General features: G+C 34.8%; 1 pseudogene; it reads left to right on the top strand.

The window, feature by feature from the left end:
* Nucleotides 1–22,300: 22,300 nt before the first annotated feature.
* The window catches only part of LOC143389127 (gamma-butyrobetaine dioxygenase-like), a 44,550-nt pseudogene continuing 40,511 nt past the window's right edge, over nt 22,301–26,339 (top strand).

The following is a 26,339-nucleotide window of genomic DNA, read 5'->3' as shown; positions in this document are numbered from 1 at the left end:
TAATGTTCTGACTGTGAGCTCTCGGGTGGCCAGAGAGACACTGGACTACCTCCTGGTTGAGGTTAGCAGGAATGGCCTGCAATACCCCAGGGCAGACACAGATCCCAGTAGCCACTGTGGTCTCGTGTGCACAGAACAACTAGCACTGCTTGAGAAGGTGCATAGTAACTGGAAACTACAACTAGGGAAGCATCCTAGTTCATTAAGGATGTGTCAAAGTACTGCAGTATGTCCACTGGGCCTTACCTTTATTTTAACATATGCTTAAACATTTTTTTTATTCGTCTCAATATATGGTGATACCTGTTAGATAATCTAGCAGGAACAAGCACTCCTGCGTGTGAACACTCTGCATCTTATACCACCCTAGAGCTTATGAGCTCGTGACTGCTGGCTAGACAGCTTGACTTCAGTGCTGGGGGGCTAGGTGGCTTGTGTGAAAATTCTGTCTGGCCACTGATCAGCTGGTGACATTTTGAGGCTATGGGTGGTAAGTGTGCCTAGTTCTAGGGAATATAAGAGTAGCACAACTACATCTTCAACGTGGGCAAGTGAAATGGGCTTCAAATTTTGCCAGGCATATGTAGTAAGTGGTTCTTCACCCATTAAAGGTCTGCTGTAGCTGGGTGCAATGGCACACGCTTTTGAGCCCAGTGGCTCCGGAGGCTGAGGCAAGAGGATCGTGAGTTCAAATCCAGCCTCAGCAACTTGGCAAGGCCCTAACTTGGAGCTTTCTCTAAAGGGCTGGGGGTGTGGTTCAATGGCTAAGCACCCCTGGGTTCAATCCTATTACCAAAACAAATTGAACATAACTTCCCTATGTTCCTAAATTTCCTATGTTCCTATGAACATAACTTTCCTATGTTCCTATGAATACATGACCAGTGTAACTCCACATCATGTACAACTAAAAGAATGGGATTTTAATTAGAATATGTTATAGTCCATGTATGTATAATATGTCAAAAATACACTCTACATCATTACACCTTAAAAGAACAAATAAAATAATGAAAAAAAAATTAAAAATAAAAGCCTTAAAACCCAAAAGGCAGAGTCTTCCCTTTATTATCTAAGATCTGGCTGTGCTAGGTAATTATGTTTTACCCTATTATTCAGTAGGCAAACAGGAGCCCAAACAATAGTATACTTCTTATATTGAGTGTTGGGTCCTCAAGTGTTTACTACATTTTAGAAAATAAGTAAATAATTATGAACAAGTAGATAAAAATTACAAGGGAAATAATTTGTGAGCTAGTTATGGGAGTAGCTTATGAAAGCACTATTAATTAATCTAATTAATCCAACCCTGCACTCTTAAGTTCAAACTAAAAGGGAAAAAAAAATTGTTTTAGAACTTTTTTATAGGTGGTTCATATTCCTTACCTAAAATTGTAGTTATAATTTGTGATGTGTTATGTCATTTATATTCATTTTTTATATTTTTGGGTATTATGATGTTTTAACATATTAATTTTTTTTCTGGCTGGATAGAGGCTGCCCTTCTGTCACTTGACAATTCTTAGAGATAGAAAAGTACTCAGCTGGGTTTATGCCTTTACTATGCAAACTAATCCAGAGCCATACCACCTCCATCAAGCCCCACACATCCCCCATCAAGCCCCACACATCCCAGTAGAAGATAATATTCCTTTCCCAAGTTCTTTTTATGAATGATACTATTCTCTTCTCACATGCAAATTGTGTAGTAAGTAAGGAGATTTCCTCTTTATGGCAACAGTGAAATCAGAGCTTTTGGTACTAATTGGGAAAATGATCATGAGCAGAAAATGGAGAATGTTGTAAAAACATTGAAAGCTAAGAACAAATTTAAAATATTGTAAGCTAGGCACAGTGGTGCACACCAGTAATCCCTGCTACTTAGGATGCTGACACAGGAGGATTGCAAATTGAAGGCCAACATGGACAATTTAGGGAGACAATGTCTCAAAATAAAAGGACATAAGGAGATAGCTCAATGGTAGAGAGCCACTGGGTTCAATTTCAGTATTTGGGTGGGGGAGTCTTATAAATGCATCTGGATAAAACAACTATGTGAGATTTAAGATTTACTTAAATTTTCTCAAGTGAGTAAATGACATAAATACACTCTCTCTAGCTAAATTTGCTCAAATGAGTAAATAACTTAAATATACTCTCTCCAAATGATAAAATTTCCCACAGAATTGCATGTGTTGGGCCATGTTCTTGAGGAGATCTCAATATAGAATATATATTTTCTTCCAGTTTTATTCTAAATTTGTCTAATACAACATATTATTCAATCCTAAACCCATTTTCCCAGGCATATTTTTAAGTCACTTGTTCTAGTAGTCAAAATATACCTCACAAATACAAAACAGCCTGTAGAGTACTTCATTTGCTAAACAGTAAAGCAGCAAACCAAATTATCTGCTTCTCTTTTGAAGTCAACTGACTGCTGTCTTGCAGCAAAGCTTCATACAGCAGATACAAGAAAACTGCCTGCAAAGTTTCCTTGAGTCCCACTGGATCTCCTAAAATTTTCCCAGAGATTAATAAGAAGAAATCAGTTAATTTTGTGGAGGATCTGTAGGATCTAGACCAATGTTAAAAATGTTGATTTGAAAACCACTGGATAATTGTAGGGAAGCATCAGATTGTACCCTCAAATTCACAGATAACATTTGTTCTGCTCCATTTCCAGAATTTGAGTTAAACTCAGTCACCAACAGTTAATTACACATCTTTCTAGCTGTAGAAATTCTAAACACTCACTTCTGGAGATGGTGGAGATGGCTGAGGTTCAGCTGTGATTGATAATGTGTGCTTGACATAACAGCAGTCAACACTATCAAAAATTCCTACCTTGTGTTCAACAGGTGCTTAACAGAACTTGTTGGTTCACATATCTACAATCAGATCTGTATTTCACTTGGTCTTTTTCTTTTCTTTTATTGCTTTTTAAAATACATGTTATACATGACAGAACCATCCATTTTGATATAATTTAGCAAAAACCTTCAACCTTTGATTTTGGGGGACTTTCTTGTTTAATTTAGAATAATAGTCTCCGTGTCCCTCCACTTACTGAAAAAATGTCACAAAGTCATTCTTCTTAATGGCTGAAAAATACTCCATTGAATCACTGGATCTTGAGGAAAGTAAAAGTTAAAAATGACTTAGAGCATGGATAGCTCTTGGAAAAAAAGTATGAAGAAAAAAGCTTCTATCCTCGGAGATTCCTCAAATTTCTCCTCTTACACTTTATATTTAAATCCACACAGAGATGTTGGTCCCCTCTTTTCATGTTCTACTGGCCCCTAGATAATCTGATTCCTGCAGTCTAACCTCATCTGCTCTCATTCTTCCCTTTATCTCTGTGTGCATTCACAGTGGCCTGTCTGTAAGTTGACTCCTTTCTCAAACAATTTTGTGTTGCTCTTCCTCTGCCTAAAAATGTTCTTATCCCCTTCTTAACCCTGCATCCTCTCAGCCTGAATGTTTTTTCCCTTTCTCCCAAAGATGGACTCCTTTTCCTTCAAGTCTATGCATGAGCATCTTCTTCATTAAAAAAAAACAAAAAACCCTAATTAACTAATATCCTTTCACTAAATTTCTATCTATCCTATTACCCTGATTAGTATTTTTTTACAGCATTCTACTAACTGAAATTATCTTATCAATGTTGAATGATGATAAACAGCTCAGGCTTTAAAGTCAGTACTGTGTTTGAATTCCAGCTTCTAAATAAAATGTTCTTTGTGCATTACCTCACATCTCTAAGCTTCATTCTCCTCATCTGTAAAGTAGGAACAAACATATGTACCTTACTGGGTTTTGTGAAGATTAGACAAAATAAAGCACAAGATACTAACTTGCAAGTATCTGTGCTATAATAAATGCTCAAGAAACCTCAGTGACATAAGTAATGCCTATCCCAAAAAATGTTTGCATCTGAAAAGATCTCAAGGACAATCTGAATCTCAACAAGGAGATGCCATGTCTTGCTAGCCATGGGACTAGGTACCACTGGTGTGCTTTCTCTGGGCAGAGAAGAGATCTCATTAAGAAGATAACCAGTACTCTTCACATTATGCTTGGAAATAACTTTATCAACAGAAAAGCACGCAAGAACTATCTTTTGCAAGGTGATAGAAGTCAGACTGTGCCAGAAGTTACATGGCTGATAAAGAGAAGGACTTAGGGAATAGCACCTTCTGTGTATTTACCACATTCAAGTACTATCCATGCATACACATAAAATGTCAGTCTCCTAGAGTTGAAAACATTTACTGAGACTCCCTCACATCATCTTAATTAAAGCATATAATCTAGAGATCAATTTATTAAATCATGAGAACTCTAAATTACAAATGTAAAATATTCATATTGACCTGATCCATTTCTTCTCTCCATCTAGGAAAAAAAATCATGAAAATCAAATTGTGATTCAAAAACAGTTTGATCAAGGAAAAGTATTTGCAGGTCTCAAATATTATTGGATCCATGCTGTAGAAATTAATTCTTTGTCAGGTGTACTGCAAAATCCTTGGGCTGGTACAAGAGGGATGCTGTTTTCTTCCTCCAAACGCTGTTAATCAACGTTTTCTCACATTCCAACCTGCCCTTTCTTTAGACATCTTAATATCATTATCTCACAAGAGCTTGGTCTCCAGGGTGGGAGAAATTTTTCAGCCATTGAGTCTCATGGTAATTTTCTGAATGTATTTTCTATAATTGGATCCTTAAAGCATCTTATTTTTAAAGGTCTTTGTGTGTATTCCATGTTTACTCTTAGAGTCTATGAGTTGACACGTTTAAAAATTGTCAATGATTGTATGACTAATAAGGATCCGTACATAGTGACTGTTCAAAATATTCCAGTTTTCCTCCTTCAAAGAACACAATAGGATTGCAGTCCTACCCCCTTGAAGGGATGCATGACCATTGACTAACAAAAAAAGTTGTAATATTATTATGAGACACTTGCAGTAGAAGACTTTAAATTCCAGGCATCATGAGTCATGCTTATTTTCTCTCTGGCACATCATCTGGTGATGTTCCAGGGAGTAGAGGCTTCATCAATCTTGATCCCAAAGTTCATAGAGCATCCATGATGGGCATGTGGTATATGTGAAAAAAATACTCACTGCTGTCTTAAGGCACTGACATTTGCAGTTATTTACTAATGTACCATTTCCTAACTCATTCTGACTAATATCAAAGATAAAAATACCTAGACTGTCCCCTGGTAATATCCAGTTCTACTTTCACTTAGAAGTATTTCATGCTCACCATCTAGAAAATTAAATCAGAAAATGTTCACAGCTCTTTTAACTCACAAATTATACTTCTATCATTTATGCTTATACTTCTAATTTAATGAAGATTTTCCTGAGATCTGTCTTTAAGTTGATATCCATATTGACAAATCTGTGTTTTCACTCAGTAGCCCATTCAGATGAATTTCCAATTTTTTATCATCTGATCATAGGACTTTCCTTTTTGCAAATCTTTTGGAAAAAGGACTGCATTTTTTATAGTATAAAGGAAGACTCACAGACAAGGTCTTTGCTATGTTTAAAAGAAGTTCTTTCTTAGGCATTTGAGTTTTAAAAACAATGCTCAGTTAAAATAATTTTTCTTGGGAAATAGTAGGTAAAACAAAAGCTACTTGTGGCACTACAAAGTAGAAAAAAATAAAGAAAGAAAACAAAAAAATCTAACTGCTGAGAATATATTGAGGAGGGGGAGAAGGCTCATTTTAGGCATGGTAGCAACATTAAAATACATACTAGGAGAGGGAAGAAAAAAACCCATGAGAGGTAAAACATCTGCTAACATAAATTACTAAGAAAAAAAAAATGCTTATACTAAATGTGTAAACTACCATCCAATGAAATATGTTCCTGAGTTACAACAATTTTGAATAAAAATTACCACTCCTCATTAAGCTTTGTTCCATTAGCCCAGCTAGTGAGAGAAGCCCAAAGCTGAATTTTTTGTGCTTCCTTATTTTTTACACATTCATCTTGATAACTCAAAACATTCCTCGCTGAGGACAACATATGGAATGACTAAATCTCAAGTATTAAATCAAAGCCATTTTTCTCTCCACTATCCCAAGATGCAAAATATAGCTGAGAACAAAGTCAGAGCATAAAACATAGACTTCCCTCTCCTAGGCCCAGATAAAAGATGTGCAGCCAAAATGGAATTTTACCAAACTTTCAAAAATGAGTAACATAGTGTGAGCATTGTTCCTTTGGGAACATTACGAAAATGAGATGTCGATCACAAGGGTTCTCTAAGAAAAACCCTGAGAAAAATGGGCATTTGACTTTACCTCAAGACAACAGCAGAAAATTACAAACATCTAAGAATAGCCTAAAGTAAAAATACTCAGATTTGGATAATAAAAAGAAACTAAAAACTAAATATGGATAATAAAAAGAAATTAAAAATTATTGAATGTCTATTATTCATTCAGCAACATTTATTGGTTATATACAAAGTTCAAAGAACCGTGTAATATGCTTTCACGTGAACTGCCTCATTTAGTCAAGAACCATATAAAGAACAGATTAATTGGTAGAAAAATGGCTTGCCTAAGCTCTCAGAGCTTACTAAGTTCTTCAAGACTGAATGGCTTAAAATTTAGAATTTGGTTGTTACTTTTAGTTAGCAATAATTTATATTATTTACAATAATATAAAAGAGTTATGTTATATGCTAATATTTACTTATCATAAAATACTTGTTATTGGATGGCCTCAGGGCAGCTTACCACTCATTGAAAGTGCTCCTTTCATCTATCCAGATGAATCTTTTGAAAATTCTGGCCTGATCATGTTCCTTGATCAGGGTCCTGTCACCATGCATAACAGAAGCACTTTCATTATTTATCAGAGAATTAGAAACACAAGGGCAGAGTGTAAGCACATTGGCTCCAAAACGAATGCTACCCTGTACATGTGTTGGTATCTTGTAAACTTCTTGAGACACTATGGGCTCATTTCCTCCACCTGTAATCCACAATGTTAGCACTAATTGCTACTCAGGATGGTGCACTGAAAGCCATGTGTGAAAGAAAGCAGAAGACTGTAAAGGGCTACACCACAAACAGGGAAGAGCCCTCAGAAAATGCCTCATTTCATGTTCTTCAGTCTTAAGGAGACTTATTTCAGGGCTGGGGTTGTGGCTCAGGCGTAGAGCGCTGACCTAGCATGTGCAAGGTGCTGGGTTCAAGCCTCAGAACAACATAAAAATAAATAAAGGGTTTTTTTTTAAGGAAGCTTATTTATTTATTTTAAGGTATATTTTAAAAATAATTATTGCATATATTTGCAGAATACAATGTATTGTTTTGCTATATGAATACATTGTGAAATGGTTAAATCAAGCTAATTAATGTACACATTACCTCACACAGTTATCAATTTTTTCTTATGACAATATTTAAGATCTATTCTCTTAGAAATTTTCCATTATACATTATTATTAGTTTATAGTCATCTCTATAATAGGTCTCCTGAACTTATTTATCCTATGTAAATGAAGCTTTGTACCTTTGATCAACATCTCCCTAGCTCCTCACCCCAATCTCCAGCCTCTGGCATCCACCATTCTACCATCTGCTTCTATGAGTTCAATGATTGATTAAAAACATCAGATTTATCAAGATTAATATATATGTGGTCTGGTTCAAAGAATTGAAAAATCTTCCACTACTCTTTATTACATCAATGAACAAATGCCTTCATAATTAGAATTCTAGTCTAAACACTGTAATTCCCCTGGAGTGAAACTAGTGTCTCCCATTTTGTAATTTATGGAGAAAGTTTTTGCATAAAATTTGTTGCTTAAAATGAGACGATAGGCAAAATGGTGAAACTTCTCAAGAGAATGCTAATAGCTCTCCAGAATTTATTATCTACGTGAGAATATATTCACATAGTATTATGTATCTCAGCCACTTATCACATCTAGTTAAAAATAAATTGTTGACTCCTTACTTCCACCTCCTTTGAGTGAGCAGTCCAGGTCTCCGTAGTCTGGCATGGACTTGAAACTGTGGCGGTGGCATGTGATGTTCTGTTTTAAGAGGATGGAGATCATGGGACTCAACTTCTACTGCGGGGGCGCCGGGCTGGGGGCCCACAGCGGCGCCACCCCGCCAGGAGAGCAGCTTTTGTTGTATCTAATAAGATAGCCTTGTAAGTGCAATAGTTGACTGTTGACCAACTCCAGCCACCAAAACTTCTGTGAAATCAAATGTATTTATGAAGTTGGACTTCAAGCTGCCCAGGCTGTAACCTCCAAGAGTGTCACTCTAGCAACCTAGCCAGGAAGCAAGTGGCAAGAGGATTATGTCTAACAAGAATAAATACATGGGAAAAGTAGTCCCCCTTGAAGAGTTCACTGTATGAAAGAAGCAAAGTTCACTTTCAGCACCAAGCAAACTGGGAGGCCACAGAGGAGGACTGTTAGATTTAGTGGAAAAACTTAATTTCCTTGTCTAGAACCAGAAGAGTGGTCAGTAGCCAGGCTAGTCATAAAATTCATTAAATATGCCCACCAAATTCATTAATTTCCCATAGTGTAAAAAGAGAAGCACTAACGATGCCAGTGATCTGTAAAGAATAATTTAAGCTACAAGTAATTGAGCAATGACTAGAAGCCTCATTACTGTGCACCAGTGAAGGGAAGCTTTTCCTCTGTGATTAGCTTCCCGGGGTATATTTTCTTGAATAGAAGACCCAAGTGTTCAGGACTTTTATGCCTGTTCTACTTTGGCTTGATTTGAATGAGTCTCATTAGCATAGTAATAGCCATGAATACTTGACTTAAGGCTCATTTAGTTACAAATGTGGAATATTCTCATTTTTAGGACAGAAAGAGCTTGTAAATGTATTTGTCTGTAAAATGTGTATATTTTTACAGAGAAAATATTTCTGTGAACATAAAGGGAGAAAAGTCTTGAATTTAATTTTGAAAATTGTAACTTCTGTAGTTAGGAATCTATTTCTTCTTACAGCTTTTCTATTCTAAACTTTCTCTAGGTCAGTTCTAGAGTATATACAGAACCAGTTTGTAATTGTATGCAATCTGGTTGTAGTGGGGACAAATCTGATTTATAACTATGCAGGCTTTAATTTTCCAATCTGGTATTGGTAAGTATTCCTTAGATAGGTTTTTTTTTTAAACCTGGGATTGAGAAGTTGTGGAGTGAAAATTAATCTTTTCACTTGGTTATGTATGGGTTTTCAATAATTGAGTCTAAGTGGAGTTTTGAGAGGTTGTTTTTAGGGTTGGGGGGAGTAGGTAGTGACTTAAAAATAATGGGCTCTGATTAGGCAACTAATCATTTGAGTTTCTTACATTTGACCTGATTTAACTGGTAAAATTTAAACTGAGTGAATGAGATCATCTTTAAAGCTTTTACTGAAAGATTTTCAGCTGTTCCACGTGGGACTTATTAGCATTGTTTATAAAAAGATAACATCAGGTGGATGAAAGACATGTGATTCCTTGTTTGCTTAATAAGTTGTAAAATGATTGGCTGGGGATGTTGCTTAAGCACTGGGGATGTTGCTTAAGCGCACTTAAGAACACTCGTCTGGCATGAGTATGGGCCGGGTTCGATTCTCAGCACCACAAAGATGTTGTGTCCACCAAAAACTGAAAAACAAATATTAAAAACTCTCTCTCTCTCTCTCTCTCTTTCTCTCTCTCTCTCTCTCTCTCTCTCTCTCTCTCTCTTTCTCAAAAAAAAAGTTGTAAAATGATGGCTTAGAAAAGCAGGCTAGAGTCTAACTATGGTGCTATTATGGGGCTTGCTTGTTCCAACACAGGTTTAAGCCTCATACATCAATAAAAGAAATACTGATAAAAATAAAATAAATTGAAAAAAACAAAATTAAAATCTCTAAACTTAATGGTATTGGGTAGCAGTTTTCATTAGTTAGCTTTCCCCTCCAAAGATTATGTTTAAAATTGGTTAAAATTAACATTTGCAAAACTTCTGCACTCTCTTTTATTAATACTAGAAAATGTTGACTTTATGTGTGAATAGGGAGCTGGTAAAACTAGTTTTGAGTTTTAATTACCTAGACACTTCTCCCACTAACCAGAAGGTAGGCTTAGACTAATCACATCCAAAATCTCTGAGCTTCTATTTGCCCTGTGTATCTGATGAGGGCACTGAACCTAGTAATATTACAGATTGTTTCTTTCTGGCTGTAAGAGTTCTGGTTCCAAATTACTTTTCTTACTAAGATCAATGCATAAGGCAATTTCCAGAGCTTCTTTTTTAAGTTTTCAAACAATGCTGGAGAGATGGGGTGACAAATTAACTTTATAAAATTTTGAAAAAGAAAACAAACAAAAAACCCCCACAAAATCACACCCATCACTGAAGCAGAATAATCTCAGAAACAATTTAGTTGTGCCAAACAGAAGTTTGAGATAAAGTCTATAACTCTGAAGAGGAAAAATATGGTGGTTGATAAGGAAGGAAAAAACACACACTCATACCCCAATTGATGCTATGAAATTAAAAAAAAAAAAAGCAATTATCCCATCAGATAGGACACTGCCCAAACCCCAGAGCTTTATACAAGACAGGCAAAACTACTCCTTCCCACAAAAACCAAACTGATATTTTATGAATGAAATTACTAAAAGAAGCAGCAAAATAATAAAGTATGAAACCTTGTCATGATGCTTCAACTGGACTCAATTCAGGTGGGTTCAGTTTAAAAATAGACATCAACTCATCCTCATATATAAATTTTCTGAAAGAATTTGCTTTTAAATACTGATGACACTTGATTTTTTTCCCTTTTGATTTTTGATTATATTTGCTCCAATAAGGCTTTAAATAAACCAAGAAAGTTCAAGAAGGAAATTATTTCTCCCATTTTACCATGTTTTTGTTTGGATTACCATTCACATTTGTCATAAGGCTAAGAAAGAGATCATGAAGAATAGAAATGACCTGCCAAGTTCCTGCATAGATACCTAAATAATTTAACTTGATCAGCACCCTAGTTTTTCTAGTTCTTCCACATACCACATGTGCCTCAGGCAGCCTCACATTAGGAAGATCCTGATGTCTCCACCTCTTTTTTGATCAGATGGTTTGGAGCAAGAGTCTCAGGTTTCCCCAGTGACTGAAATGTGCTTTTCCCTCTCCACTTCAAATGGCCTAGACAGAAAAAGAAAGACATATAAAGGTCATAACAATTGGGAATGTGATTAGTGTTTGCGGTTGCAAATTGCTACAGCTGGGATCACTTCAACAGATGTGACATGGGCACAGTGACATCTATAATACAGGAATGTTGTTCATCATGGTGGAAAATACCTCCTTTAAACGGTGCACCCATTAAGTATCAGTGTTTCATATTTCAAGTTGCATAAAAATTCTTTCAAGCGAGAAAACTTTCAAATCTATTAATAAGCATGTTATTGAAGCAAATGGAGTTTAGAATATATACACTTGGAACATGAGTGATAAAAATAAATGACATTTTTAAATTGTCTTAATGTTAAGATAACTCAAGATGGATTTTACTATCATCTGTATGTTATTTCCTAGCCTATTTCTATTTCTGTTTCTTGGGTAATTGCATTCAATTTTTCTTGGGGTTGATGTGAAGAGTCAGTGAGTTTCTATATAAAGCATTTAGAACATTGAGTGGCATAAAGAAAGCATTTGGTAAATGCAAACTATTAATTCTACTACTATAACCACTGCTGCTTTTAATTCAATTACTACTATTGTAACCCTAGTGTCTAGGTAATTAAAACTCATATTATTATTTTTATTTTTTTCTAAGTTTTGTTGTTATAATTTACAAATAAATATTTATACATTTATTGTACCCAATGTGATATTTTGATTATGTAAACATTGTGAAATAATTACCATAATCAAAATAATTAATGTCTATCACCTCACATAATATGCCTGTGCATGCCTGTGTATGTAGTAAGAACACTTGGAATCTACACTCTTATTAAATTTCCAGCACCTAATATAGTATTAATTATATTAACTATACTATATTAGAGCTCCAAAATTTATTCATCCTGCATAACTGAAACTCTTTGCCCTTTGACCAACATCTTCTCCTTTCCCCAACACCCAGGCCCTGCAAACCACCATTCTACTCTCTGTTTCTATAAGTTAAAAATTTTAGATTCCACACATAAGTTAGATCATACAGTACTTGTCTCTCTGTGCCTTTTTAGTTCACTTAGCATAACATCCTTCATCCATGGTGTTACAAATGACAAAAGTACCTTCTTTTAAATGACTAGATAAAAGTCCATTACATATATACATATACACATACACATGTGGATCCTTTGGTTGATTCCATACCTTGACTACTGTGAATAATACTATTGTTAACATGATACTTCAGCTATCTCTTCAACATACTGGTTTTTTCTCTTTTGGATAGGTAGCCAATAGTGAGATTGATTGATCATATGGTAGTTCTATTTGTAATTTTTTGAGGAATCCTATTCCTGTTTTCCATAATAACTGTACCACTTTGCATTCCCTCTAACAGTGTGCAACACTTCCCCATTCTCTATAGCTTCAACAACACTTATTTTTTGTCTTTGTATCCCAGCCATTTTAATAGTTGTGAGATTGTATCTTATTTTGGTTTGGGTTTATATTTCTATAATATATATGTACTTACATACATATCATAGAAATATATGCATATATATCATAGAAATACAAACCCAAACCACAATAAGGTGTACACACACACACACACACACACACACACATATATATATATATATATATATATATATATATACACTGGGGATTGAACATATGAGTACTTTGTCATGTTGCTTCATCCCCAGTCCTTTTTATTTTTTACTTTTTGAGGCGACATTTGCTAAGTTGCTGAGGGTCTCACTAAGTTGCTGAGAATGGCCTCAAACTTATAATCCTCCTGTCTCAGCATCTTGAGTCACTTGGGACTACAGGTAAGAACCATTGTGCCCAATCTCTGATAAAACTTGATTAAGCATTTTTCACAGACCTTCTGGGCCATTCTGGGCCATTGGTAAATCCCCTTTGGAGAAATGTCTATTCATGTCCCTTTTCCAGTTTTTAATGGGGTAATTTATATTCTTCCTAGTAAATTATTTGAGTTCCTAATGTATTTCGGTTATAACTTATTATTAGATATATTTTTTGCAAATATTTTCTCCCTTTCTGTTGATCATCTGTTTTCTCTGTTGATTGTTTTCTCAGCTGTACAGAAGATTTTTAGCTTGAGGTAATCTCATTTGTCTATTCTTGCTTTTTATTTACTGTGCTTTTCTGCCCATATCAAAATATCATTGTCCCCATATCATGAGCTTTCTCCTTATATTTTATTCCAGTAGTTTTCATTTGGGTCTATTATTTTAAATCATTATTCCATTTTGAGATGATTTTTATTTAGGGTGTGAGAGAAGGGTCCAAATTCATTCTCTGAACAGAGATATACAGTATGGCATCACCATTTATTGAAGACACTGTCTTTTCTTCATTGAGTATTTTTGGAAACTTTGTCAAAGACCAATTAACCTTAGATACATGGATTTATATCTGATCTTAACTGTTCCATTCCATTGGTTTATGTGTTTTTTTTAATATACTAGTGCTATGTTATTTTGATTACCATAGTACTGTAGTGGACTTTGAGTTACTCGGTGCCTCCAACTTAACTTTTCTTTGTTATGATTACTTTAGCTATTTGGGACTTTTATGGTTTTATACAAATTTGGATTCTTTTTTCTGTTCCTTTGAAAAAATGTATTTGGCATTTTGATAGAAATTGCAATATTCATTCTTCAAATTCATGAATCTAAGGTATTTCAATTAGTTATGAATCTAAGGTATTTTCAATTTTCAATTACTTCTTCAATTTATTGAATTATTAGAGTTTTCAGTGTGTAGATCTGTCATTTCTTTAGTTATACTGCATTCTATGTGTTTTATTGATGATATGGTAAATTGCATATGCTCTTATTACCTTTTTAGAACATTCATTATTATTGTACAGAAATAATGTGGTATTTGAATGTTGATAGTATCCTGAAACCTTGGTACATTTGCTTGTTACTTCTAAAAGTTTTCCTGTAGTCTTTAGGGTGCCCTGTTATAATATCATGTCATCAATGAACAGAGTCAATTTTATCCCTTCCTTTCAGATTTTATGATTTTTTTCCTTCTTATTGCCTAATTTCTCTGCCTAGAATTCCAATATCATGTTGAATAGAAATGGTCAGAGTGGGCACTCTTGTCTTGTTCCTGTTATTAGAGAATTTTTTTTTTTTTTTTACTTTTTATCATTTAGTGTGATGCTAGTTGTGGGCATGCCATACATAGCCTTCATTATGTTAAGGGACATTCCTTCTGTACCTCTTTTCTTGAGAGGGTTATTATGAAAGGATGTTGAATTTTGTCAAAGACTTTTTCTGCATTTATTGTCATGGTTATGATATTTTTCCTTCATTCAATCAATGCAGTTTATCACATTTATTTATTTACTTATATTGAATAATCCTTTTATACCAGGAAAAATCACACTTAATCTTGGTATTTGATCTTTTTAAGCACTAAATTAATTTTTCTAGCATTTTATTGAGGAATTTTACATCTATGTTCATCTACATTGGCCTATAATTTTCTAATCTTTTAAAGCCCTTGCCTAGTTTTGGTTTAAGGGTAATACTGGCTATATAAAATGAGTTTAGAAGTGTTCCATCTTCTTTTATTTTTTATGGAAGTGTTTGAGAAGAATTGTGTCAATTATTCTTTAAATGTTTTTTTAAAATCACCAATGAAGCCATTAGATACTGGTTTTTTTGTGGTTGAAGGATTTTGATTATTGATTCAATTTCACACACATTAGTAATCTGTTCAATTTTTTTTTATTCTTTAGTATTCAACCTTCCATATGTCTCCCACATAACATTATATATATATGTTAACCTTCTTGATAAATTGATTTATTGATTTATTGCCTGTTACAGTTTTTTACTTTGAGTCCATTTCTTCTGGTGCAAGTAACCACTATTATTTTCTTTTGGTTGGTCTTTTTACATTAATTTATTTCCAGCCAATATATGTTCTTAAAGCTACTGTAAGGGAAGACTCAAAGCGAGGTGAATGGGTAGCGCCTCGGCGATCTATTCGGGAGTGTTCTCCTGGAGTAGCGCGGGAGGGGAGGACTGCGGACTTTGCACCCTGTCAGCCCCGGCCTGGGCGGATCGCGGCGGGCGGGGGTCGGTAAGATCGATGCCGGTGGGCGGGGGACTGGGGGCCGCTGGAGAGCCGCGGGGCTTGGAGGCTGGGGGCCAGGGTTGGGAAGCTGCCGCGCGCCTCGCCGCTCCCGGGGCGGGGCTGAGCTGTTCCCTCCTGCTTCTCCAACAACCTATTGGCGGCGGTTCTTTTTCAGCGCCTGGCTCCCAGAGAGGCACTCGCCAGTGGTCATCGCGACGACCCCCTCCGCGGCCAGGGCCGACTGCCTGGCCCAGTGCTCCACGCTACTCGCCTGCGAAATGGGAACGGTGGTGCGTGTGTCCTGGGAGAGACCCGAGGGGCTGGGCCGGTGGCGGGGAGCCTTCGGTGACCGCTGGTCCCTGGCGCTTTGGACGGTGGAGGCAGGCCGTCCTGCGCTGGCTCCAGGCGGTTTCTTCTGTCTCCTCACCCTTTTTTTTCGTAGAAGTGATACATTTTAGTCGTTATTTGTGCCCCTTGCAATCCGTGTACTCAGTAAGTATCTAAAGAGGGCTACTGTATCCCAAGAAAGAACAAGTGCTGGGAAAACCAGTAGGCAGGATCCTTTCTTTCCAAGAATTTAGATCCTCTTTTTGAAGAGACAGTAAAAACCTAAGCAAACAAAATCAAGCAATTTCTCACACCGACCGGTGTTTTCCAAGAACAGGGGCCCTATTTTAGTATTTTAATAGGAGTAGTTGCAGGAAAAGATGACTAAGAAAGGAAGTGTTTGAAGCAGGAGGAATACTGTGCAGAGGGGTGGAGGGGACTCAGTCTGAGGACGGGTCTTGTCAGGAAGAAAGAAAGGATGAAAGTTATGTCTACCTGCTCAGTTGATTAGTTTTCAAGATAGGAGGTTATGTGAATTAATGTGTGTAGTAGTTTCACGCCAGAACTCCTGATTAAGTTCATTTAAATCCTGATTTTTTTTTCAGTGGACATTTCATAATTCTTCTTTTAGAGATGAAAAGGGGCTTTATTATCAAAATAGTCTTATTCTTTCCCACTTGGAAATTTGGAGTTTGAAAGAATGTGAGTTTTTTCTAAATTATTAAAAATTAATGTCAATAAATGTTTCAGAAAAGTGCTGTGTTGATTTGATTTCTACAAATAAAATCATATTAAAATTGTTTAAAAAAAGCTACTGTAACTACAAAATGTTTTGTATAAGTATCATGATAACTATTGTATACCCACAAAAAAGCCTGTACTGATTTAGTAATGATAAATGGAAATTAAAGCATATCACTACAAAAACAAATATGAAATAGGAAAAGATGTCAGCAAGACAAGAAGAATCAATCAAGGAACTATACAACAGAAAGAAAATTAATAAAATGATAATAGTAAATTTTTGACCTATCGATAATTATGCAATGAAAACACATAAGTTAACCAAATGGGGAAAAAAGATGAGACTCAAATGTATTTTGCCTACAAGTAACTCACTATAGCTTTAAAAAACACATCCCCAGCCCTGAATTTTTTCACAATACTGTGAATTGAACCCAAGAGATACATCCCCAGTCTTTGTGTTTAATTATTTATTTTAATTTTAGGACAGAGTCTTACTAAGTTGCTGAGAGTCTTGCCAAATTGTTGAAGCTGGCCTCAAACTTTCTATCCTCCTGCCTCAGCCTCCCAAGTCACTGGGGTTTCTAGCTCCAACTCTGCATATTTCATGTTTTTGATATCACGAATTATACTTTTATATTGTGTGTTCATTAAAATTACTAAAATATACTAATTTTAATACCTTTATCTTTCATATTATAGTTAAAAGTGATTCATGCATAATCATAATTGTTTTAGAGTATTCCAAATTAGACTATATCTTAAATATTTCTTATGAATTTTCATGTTGTTCGTATCCTTTTGCTTGAATTTTAAGAACTTCCTTTAGAATTTTTAGTGCTAATAAACCCCTACAGCTTTTGCTTGTTTGGGAATGTTTTTTTTTAATCTCTCTTTCATTTCTGAAACACAACTTTTCAGATAAAATAATCTTGTTTAGCAGTTTCCATCAATACTTTGAGTATATCACCCCAGTCTGCAAGGCTTCTACTGAAAAATCTGATGTCTATATAGAAGTTTCCTTGTATGTAAGAAGCTGTTTTCCCCTTGCTCCTTTCAAAATTCTTTTTGACTTTGATTTTGTGACAATTTTATTATAATGTATATTGGTCCAAATTTCTTCAATACTTTATCTAGTTAAGATTCTTTGGGCTATATAGATCTAGAAATTTATTTCCTTCTCCATTATTTTCTGTCATTATTTCTTTAAGTAAACTTTCTATCTTATTCTTTCTCTTTGCTCCTTTTGAATTTTCTTAATGTTTGTGTTGTTTCTCTTGATGGTATTACATCATCCACATAAGGTTTTTTCATCCCTTTTCATTCTTTTTTCCCACCTTTTTCTGATTGTGTATTTCAAATGACCTGAAACTCTCTGTGAAGTCTTTCGTTCAGTCATTGCTCTTCATCTTCAGAATTCGTTTGCTTCTTTTTTATGCTTCACATGCCTTCATCAGATGTCTAATTTTGTACACATTTTCCTGATACAATTTAATTATCTCTATGTATTCTCTCAAAGCTGCCTAATTTGAACTAACTGGATTAATTTGAATTCTTTTTCAGGAAGTTCATGAATTTCAATTTCTTTAGAGTCAATACCTGGTGCTTTTTTTGTTGTTGTTGTTCTGGGTCATATTGTCTTTATTATTCAGAATCCTTGTGCCCTTGTTTTTGTGTCCATGTATTAAGTCAGTACCTCTTCCAGTTTTTGAAGACTGGATTTAGCAAGAGAAGTCCTTTGCTAACAGGTCCATTCAGAGAGTCTAGGTGGGACAACTAAGCCACTGGACAGGTCGCCTTGCTGCTGAAGTCTTCTGGCTGGCTGTCCTTGGGTGACTAGCCAGGTGGGCCTGGAAAATGGTTTCACAAGACTGGGATAAGTTTGAGTGTATGATTACTGATTAAGTACCTGAAGGGATCCATGAGGGCCAGCCTCTTGCAGGGTTTCACTGGGGTATCCCTGACAACTAGTTCCACGTGGGTAAGTCTTTAAACAAATATTTTTGTTTGACCACCAAGTCAATTTCTCTTTCATACGATGCCATAAGCAGTTACCACTATTCTGCCAAACTATCAAGTTTAGAAAAAATAAATAAATACCTGTTGATTTTTTTGTTTTGTTTTGTTTTTACTTTTCCTTCAAACAGAATACTAATTTTTTGGTCTTTATAATGAAAATATTACATTCTTTCCATTCCATAAATATTGCATTCTACAAATTATTAATGGTATCCTTTAAAATTTGGAACATCATATTTTAAACAAAATTTGTAAACTGGAAGGTAACTACGAGAGAGCTTTCTGGAAAGTGTAGAATCTAAATGTCACATCTCTTGAAAAAAAGAAAAGCTGTACTTATTTATCTTAGATAAGAAAGAAGATGAAGAGGGCACATTAAAACAGTTTCAATAACAGAAGCACTATTATTATGGGATGAATGCATCTTATGTTGTTTACAAACACTGTGTTAGAACCAATAAGTGAGATGTATTTTTTGAAGTATTTTCTTACAAATAAGATTATCATAAAGATAATAAACTTTCAAGCCATATGTGTTTGTTTTATGTGCATTGTTACTTTTAGGTATCTTTAGCCTTTGGTTTTTATCAACTAATTTTAGTAAATGAATAATCCAACAACTTAAATAGATTAGGTTAAAGACCAAAAGGATATGAGACACACAAACTAGCATACATGCATATAACTTTTTTAGTTCTTTCTATTTTGTCTGTGGGCTTGCCATCATCTATGTTAATAATTATTTGTTGTGAAACCTGAATTTTCCCTGTCTGCTTGAAAAACTTGCAAAACTGGAAAACCTTGAAATAAAAAAGAAAACTTGGTATACATACAGGTGTAGCAAAGATATCCACTGCTCGGTGTCCATATGAACAATTGCCTTCTGTGTTGTATTTCTTGTTATCTTTAATAGATTGCAGTTATTGCTCTTTTGATACAGAGCTGGCAAAATTAGATTTAAATGAGTAATGAATTTGTTTTTCTCATGTTAAAAGAGATCTAGATGTGACCATCTATTCCTAGTAATGTGATTTCACAGAAACATGGATAACCCTGACTTCTTTGTAGATTTGTATATTTTTTTGATGCCTCTTGATAGCAAAATGACAGCCCTGTTCCCAGTACCATTTCCACATTCATATCCAGAAAGAAAGGAATGGAAGTAAGTAGGGGAAAATAGCATGTGGAAGCCAAGTCTACCTTTTTTTAAAATGTTTTCCTGCCCAGAAACTTCCAAACATATTTCATCAATTTGGCCAAAATTACATCATACATATACATCTTAGCTAGAGAAAAAACTGGAAATATAGCTATTTACCCTCTTATGCTTCTATAACTTTAAGAATTACTCAAGTAGTCATCTTCTATACTGGGGTGTCCTGGAGCTTCTCAGGTATCAACACCATTTTCCTCCAGTATTATTTTTTGTTTACTTTCATAACCATCTCAATGTCCCTTATCATTAGAACTTCATGCTCAAATTTGTACCCTCTAGTGCAGTGTCACAAAGGAGATATTTATTGTGTATTTAATGGTAAGTTTAATTTTATATATGAGGAGGAAAAAGAGAAAACATGCATCCAGGCATGGTTATATCCCACTATGCTGAAAACATGAATTGAATAATTTGATCAAGGACAGGGAAACTACAATATATGGGCCAGATGTGGTCTACAGGCTGCTTTTGTGCACTCCGTGAGCTCACAATATTTATTACATTCTTATAGGGTTTAAAAAAATAAGAACATGCAACAGAAACTGTATGTACCCTGCAAATTAAAAAAAAAGGTACTATCTTTCCTTTTACAAATAGTATTTAGCAACTCCTTACATATATTTTAAAAAACAGAAATCTTGTGTTTCTATTTTTTTCCTTATCTATGACATGTTATTTAAGGATTTGATTATATTATCCCAGAATTTCTATTGAAATCATCACTGTTCTTTGAAACTGTATATGTGAGAAAATATTCCAAACTGCCCCTCTTCTTATCAGAAAAAAAACAAATTGCCTACCCATTTCACAGAGAAATTAATTTTAGGACTTGCCTAAAACCCCTTACTTAAACTCATGAACTAAATTTTCAGAGTTTAACTAAATTATAATTTTAATGATTTTAAGTAGTAGTTCTGTCATGTCATTATACAAATTAAAAAAACAAACAAACAGGAATTCCCATGTAGAAATATACCCAAGACCCAGTGAATTGTATTATAGCTGTAGTGAGTTAAATAAAGAAAACAATCTTCCTTGTCTTGACGTTCTTCCATTACCTGACTAAAACATTAGAGCTAATGATGTGGAAGGAACATGTGTAGCAGTCAACTAAAGTTGCTTTATTTTAATATTGTGTGTTTTTAAAGTTATTTTTAATGTTATATAAAATCTTTGCCAGAAGTTCATGAAAAACAAGGATCAGTTTTATCTTATTGGTGTTGAACAACCTAATTGCTGTAAATGGAAGGAATTTTACAAATCTCCATCATGTGTATGTGTGTGTGTGTGTGAGAGAGAGAGAGAGAGAGAGAGAGAGAGAGAGAGAGAGAGAAACACATGTATCTCAAAGGCAATGGAGTTTTCATTTTTATTATTCACATCACCTTCTATTAATGACTAACTGATAATTACCTGGGAGATTGAGACGTTTGTCTTTCATGTAAATTATATTTTTTCAATATAAACTCTAATCCTTATTTATGAGTTCTGGAAAATAAAAATGAAGAAAGTGAAATTTAGGGCACTGTCATGTTTTTTGATATTAAGTATAAAGTCATTAATGGAATCAGGATCAACACTGAGGTGCTAAGTCTATAACACTACAGTGGCTCACTTGCACTAGATTTTCTTTCCCATAGATATGCATATCTACAAATTTAGCGGATGTCTTAATTTTTAAAAAGTCATGTATTCTCAGTTAAGATGAAGGTACATAAAAATAATCCATAAATGTTCAGAATAAGCTAACCAAAATATCAAAGCACACTATTGATTTATACCAAAGCTGAAAGTTTCAGAGAAAAACAAACAAACAAATTCCTTGCATACCTTAAAGTTGTTGAAAATATTTCATTGAGCCAATGTACTACATGAGAAAAAGAGTAAATAATAAACCATGTGGGGTGGACATGCAGCTCAGGAGACCAAGGCGAGAATCACAAGTTCAAAGCCAGCCTCAGCAACTTAGCAAATATTGTGTCTCAAAATAGAAAAATAAAATGGGCAGGGTATGTGGCTCAGTGGTTGAGTGCCTCTGGGTTCCAATTCATGGTACCAAATATATATATATATATATATATATATATATATATATATATATATATATATATATATATAGAGAGAGAGAGAGAGAGAGAGAGAGAGAGAGAGAGAGAGAGAGGGAGAGCAGAGATAACATTATGTTCTAACTTATAGTATGCCTTAAATTAAATTACATTAATATTCCCTTCATTAAAATAAGTTTCCTAGTGAAGTATTATGAAAATATCTTTTTTCAAAGGCCTTATACAATTGAGCGTCAGTTAAAATAGCAAAGGCACGATTGTTATACTACCAATTTGTGGAGCATTTTTTCTCTTAAAAACAAATTTCACAGCCTTTTTCAAACATAAAAGTATGTATGTCATTGGTTCTGAATTTATTATCTTAAATTTCTGTGAGAAAAACAAGGAATTCTTTTTATCTTATTTACTTTTAGCCACTGTGTTTCTGTTTATAGCATCTGAAATGCTCCATCAGAACAAAGTCCCCAGAATTGGTAAGTCAAATCTCATGCAGCTAGGTGACTAGCAGAGGCCAGAGTCCACTTGAACTGTGCACATTCACAGAGGTCAAGTTTAGATCCACTCCATCTGACTATTCCTTTTAACTCTGGTTTAACAGCAGCTCACTAACAGGATTTACCCTCAAACGCCAGAAACATGAATTGTGCCATCCAAAAGGCAGAAGCAGTAGATGGGAATTAATTGATGCAAATCCTCTGGAATGATGGGACAGAGTCTCTCTACCCAGTTGTATGGCTGCAAGACAACTGCCAGTGTTCCCATTGCTACCTGGATTCTGCAAAAGCATGGAAACTTCTCCTGGAAACCCTTGATGTCAACATTGGTATTAAAGACCTGGAGTTTGACAAAAAGGTAATAACTGTAAAGAATCATTTCCTTCTCTTCCAAATAAATAAAGGGGCTAGTCTAAAATAAGTCAAATAACTTGTTTTTATGTTTAAATGTATATTCCAACTATAGAATCATGTTAATTGTAGTGCTCAATGCAAATTAATCATACTCAGTAAATGAAAGTATAAGCTATTATGATTACTTCTACCATTTTTAATAAAATCTGCATTTTTGCTCATTATTCTTTCCATGAATGGCATTGAAGACACAACTATGTCAGTGGTTCTGAGCCTCAGTTTATTCATTTGTAAACTAGGGATTCTAATAAAATTTGTTCGTAGTAATGCTGTCAGGACTCAATGAGATAAAATGGCTAAAAAAAGAATAGTTTAACATACTGCTCAACATACAGTGGACACTCAAAAAAAATAGTACTGATGATTTTTTTTAAATTTATCATTGTATTTTTTATTAGTTAGTAGTTGTATAAAATTTTTCCCTGAAAGAATAGCTCTTAAAACAAAATGAGACATAACCAAATTTATCAGAATTCTTATCAGAAGGGAAGATTTAAGCAGAAAGGGCATCCTTTTTCCATTCTTTTATCTTTGTCTCAACCTGAGGACCAGGTGTTCTCACTTTTATTAGTAATATTATTTCTGTCTCATTATCATTACTCTTTCTAATACCCTTGCCGGGAATCATAATTTCTATCTAACTTCAATCTTCACAGAATATTTGGGGATCACAAGTTTAGAGACTGTAGAAAAAGGACTTTGGGTCAAGCCAAATTCTACTTCTTGCACAACTATTTTGGTGGACTCATCCTCAGATGTATTGCATTCACTTGCAACTGATAACTACATTCCCTGAATACCTTAAATAGCATTGAGAAATGATGCAATCAGAGAGGACACAATTATTTGGAAGTATAATGTAAACTTAGGTGATATTTTCTTTCTATTACAAGGTGAATATCACATGGCCGAATGAGCATTGCAGTGAATTTGAAGCTGATTGGCTGAAGAAAAGATGTTTTTCCCGGAAGGCCAGAGCAAAACTTCAAGAAGAATTGTTTTTGCCAGGTAACCCTGCTACAGTCTTCAAAGCCACTAAAAACCATTACTAACAGTAAGGGTCTTTTTAAAAGAATTATTTTAACTCTACTAATTGGAGGGGGTACTCTTTGATAATTTGATGCATAAATTTCAAATCAGGGTAGTTAGTAATTTTATGGTACATAGTTATGAGATGCACTATGATATTTTAATACATAAATATGCAGATATGATCTGTATTTCTATCTCTTGATCATTACTTTGTAAGGATTTTATGGTAAGGAATTTGCTCAGCAATAAATTCAAACCCTGTGATTTTTAAAAAATAATATTGCCACTTATATAAAATGTTTAAAATGTTACCACTAAAGATCATTTGGGTCAAAATGAAAAGAAGTACAGAGGAGTTCTAAGACATTGAAATTAGGTGGAACAAAAGAATCGCAGCAGACTGTGTCTTTATACTCTAAAGTTAAATCTCGCATCTCACTGGCACTTTGTAAGTGTTCCCTGAAAAGGAGCAAGATGAACCAGAGGCAGACTTCTACTTAATAACTTTGTCTTAGTACCAGAACAACACAAACAAGCCAAGCAAGAATTCCTAACTTGGTGTCCACAGATGGAATTATGTGATCAATGCACCCATAGAATGGTAAACACAACATTAAGTACGAGTGTGAGTTGAGTGTGACCGAAAGTATATGTGTTCACTTGCACACCAGCACGTTTGTCTGGAGATAGTGTATATGTGTCTCAAGGAGAATCTGTTGCCAGAAAAAAAAAATATTCAGAAAAGCTGCAGAGGATGGATTCTGTAGAAAAAAGAGGACTTATTTTTGAGCTAATAGACAAAATAAAATGAAATACCTAAAACAAAGAGAAAGATAATTTTAAAGTATAATTGTAGGAGATACAGAATAATAGAGCTAATGCAGAAGCATTCCTGAGGGTGGGAGGAGTGCAAGACATACTCTGCATCTTGAATATTTGTTACACATGGGTAAAAGGCTAACTTTCGCGAACAGGGTGATTTTTGTGTATTTGCTAGAACCTTGACTAATACAAACACACTAATGTGACATGTTCCCTTAAACTTTTTCTGCTACTATTAACTAGACATATTGAAAGTCTACCCCTTTCAGCAACCTTGTAGAATTCTGTAACACCTCTGTGGGAACTCTTGAGTCAAACACTAAAAAGAGATTTCACCTTACTCTTTCAAATTCTCAAAAATGTGGTAATTATCCATGGTTTTGAGTGCTAGATTTAGAATACTTTACTGTGCATGTCACTAATTAATCACTGCACCAGATAGCTTTAACTTTTCCTGTGGTTGTCATTACTAGGATATGATAGTGTCCTCTTTGTCTTTAAGCATAGACCAATCTTGTCAAGGATTAATTTTCTCTACTTGCTTAGTCTGACCATTATGTAGCTGACAAGGTTTTGTTCTAGTGTTTGTGTCTAAACCACCAGGAATCCATTCTTCCCTCTCTTCAATCCTGCTAGCTGGTTGAATACACATGAGTATTTCTTCCAATGAGCACATTACTAGATTCTTCAAGGAGTATCCAGTAATCCAGTTGGATTTTACTTTCATTTCCTACAAGTTCTTCATCAGATTATTTCAGGAAATAAAAGCCAACATTTTATTATTACAGCTTAAGTTTTAAGCACTGTAAAAGGATATGGTCACCCCCTATTAACATTTCTTGATTGGAGTTTTACAGTTTACATTTCTCAGTACTATCAAGCAGTAGAAAAGTAGAAATGATACTACATTCAGTTAAGTAGTGGAAAAAACTGATCACAATGACAGGCTGCAATAACAAATAATATAAGAAGAACTGGCTGTAATGTAGACACTGGAAAATACTTTAAAACAAGATCAGATTTTTAAAATATGTTCCCAAGATGTGCAGTTGGTGATAAAAGAAGACACTAATGGTTCATTTTGGGGATATTGGTTCTATGGCTTTTTGCCTACAGAATTTGATTCTCTATTTCATTGCCATTGCATATTTTCAAACACCAGTACTCCAGGGCACCTAAAATTGAGTTACATTTGTGGAAGGATTTTGTTTTGAATTGCAATAGCAATGTCTCCTCCTATGCTTTTCCTAAGAGTGAGGGCTACAGGATTTTTAAGATCTGGAGTCAAGATGCAGAGCACTGGCCTTGATCTTCCCCTGGAATGAGCTGTTGAATACAAAATTAAAAAGACAAATGATAATCAGCTGTGGGATGGATTGTGGGACAGTCATGGGACATACTAACATGGAACAGTCACAGCTATAAAGAAGATGTGGATAATAATAATTTTTCCTGAATTTCCATTTAGTGGTGTACCAATTTTGTGCTGGGGAATCTGCAAGAAAATACCAAAATAGAAAAAGCATTCATGTCCATCCTTTAGTACTTATCATGTCTAGTACAGAACAAAGTCATGAAAACAAGTAAGCAGAGTACATTAAGTATATTGAAGCATGAAGTGAAGGTAAATGGTAACCCAGAAGAAGGAATTTGAGGAGATGAGGTAATGATGCTTGAGCCAGCTTCTGAAGAATTCATCATTTTTTTTAGGCAAAGACAGAAAGTAAGGAAATTCTCTACAGAGGGAAAAAAGAAAACATGTAGAAGATCTTTGAAGTGTTAAATAGAAGGATGATTTGGGGAAACTGTTATAACTCTTGGTGAAGTTAAAGCTGGTAGGCAACCCAGGAGAGGGAATCGTCCAAACTAGGAAGGGGCTCAAGTGCCCTGCTTGGCCCTCCACCCACAGAAAA

Source organism: Callospermophilus lateralis, unplaced genomic scaffold (genome assembly GCF_048772815.1).
Source record: "Callospermophilus lateralis isolate mCalLat2 unplaced genomic scaffold, mCalLat2.hap1 Scaffold_45, whole genome shotgun sequence".
Taxonomy (NCBI): Eukaryota; Metazoa; Chordata; class Mammalia; order Rodentia; family Sciuridae; genus Callospermophilus; species Callospermophilus lateralis.
This window is presented reverse-complemented; position numbering and strand designations above follow the sequence as displayed.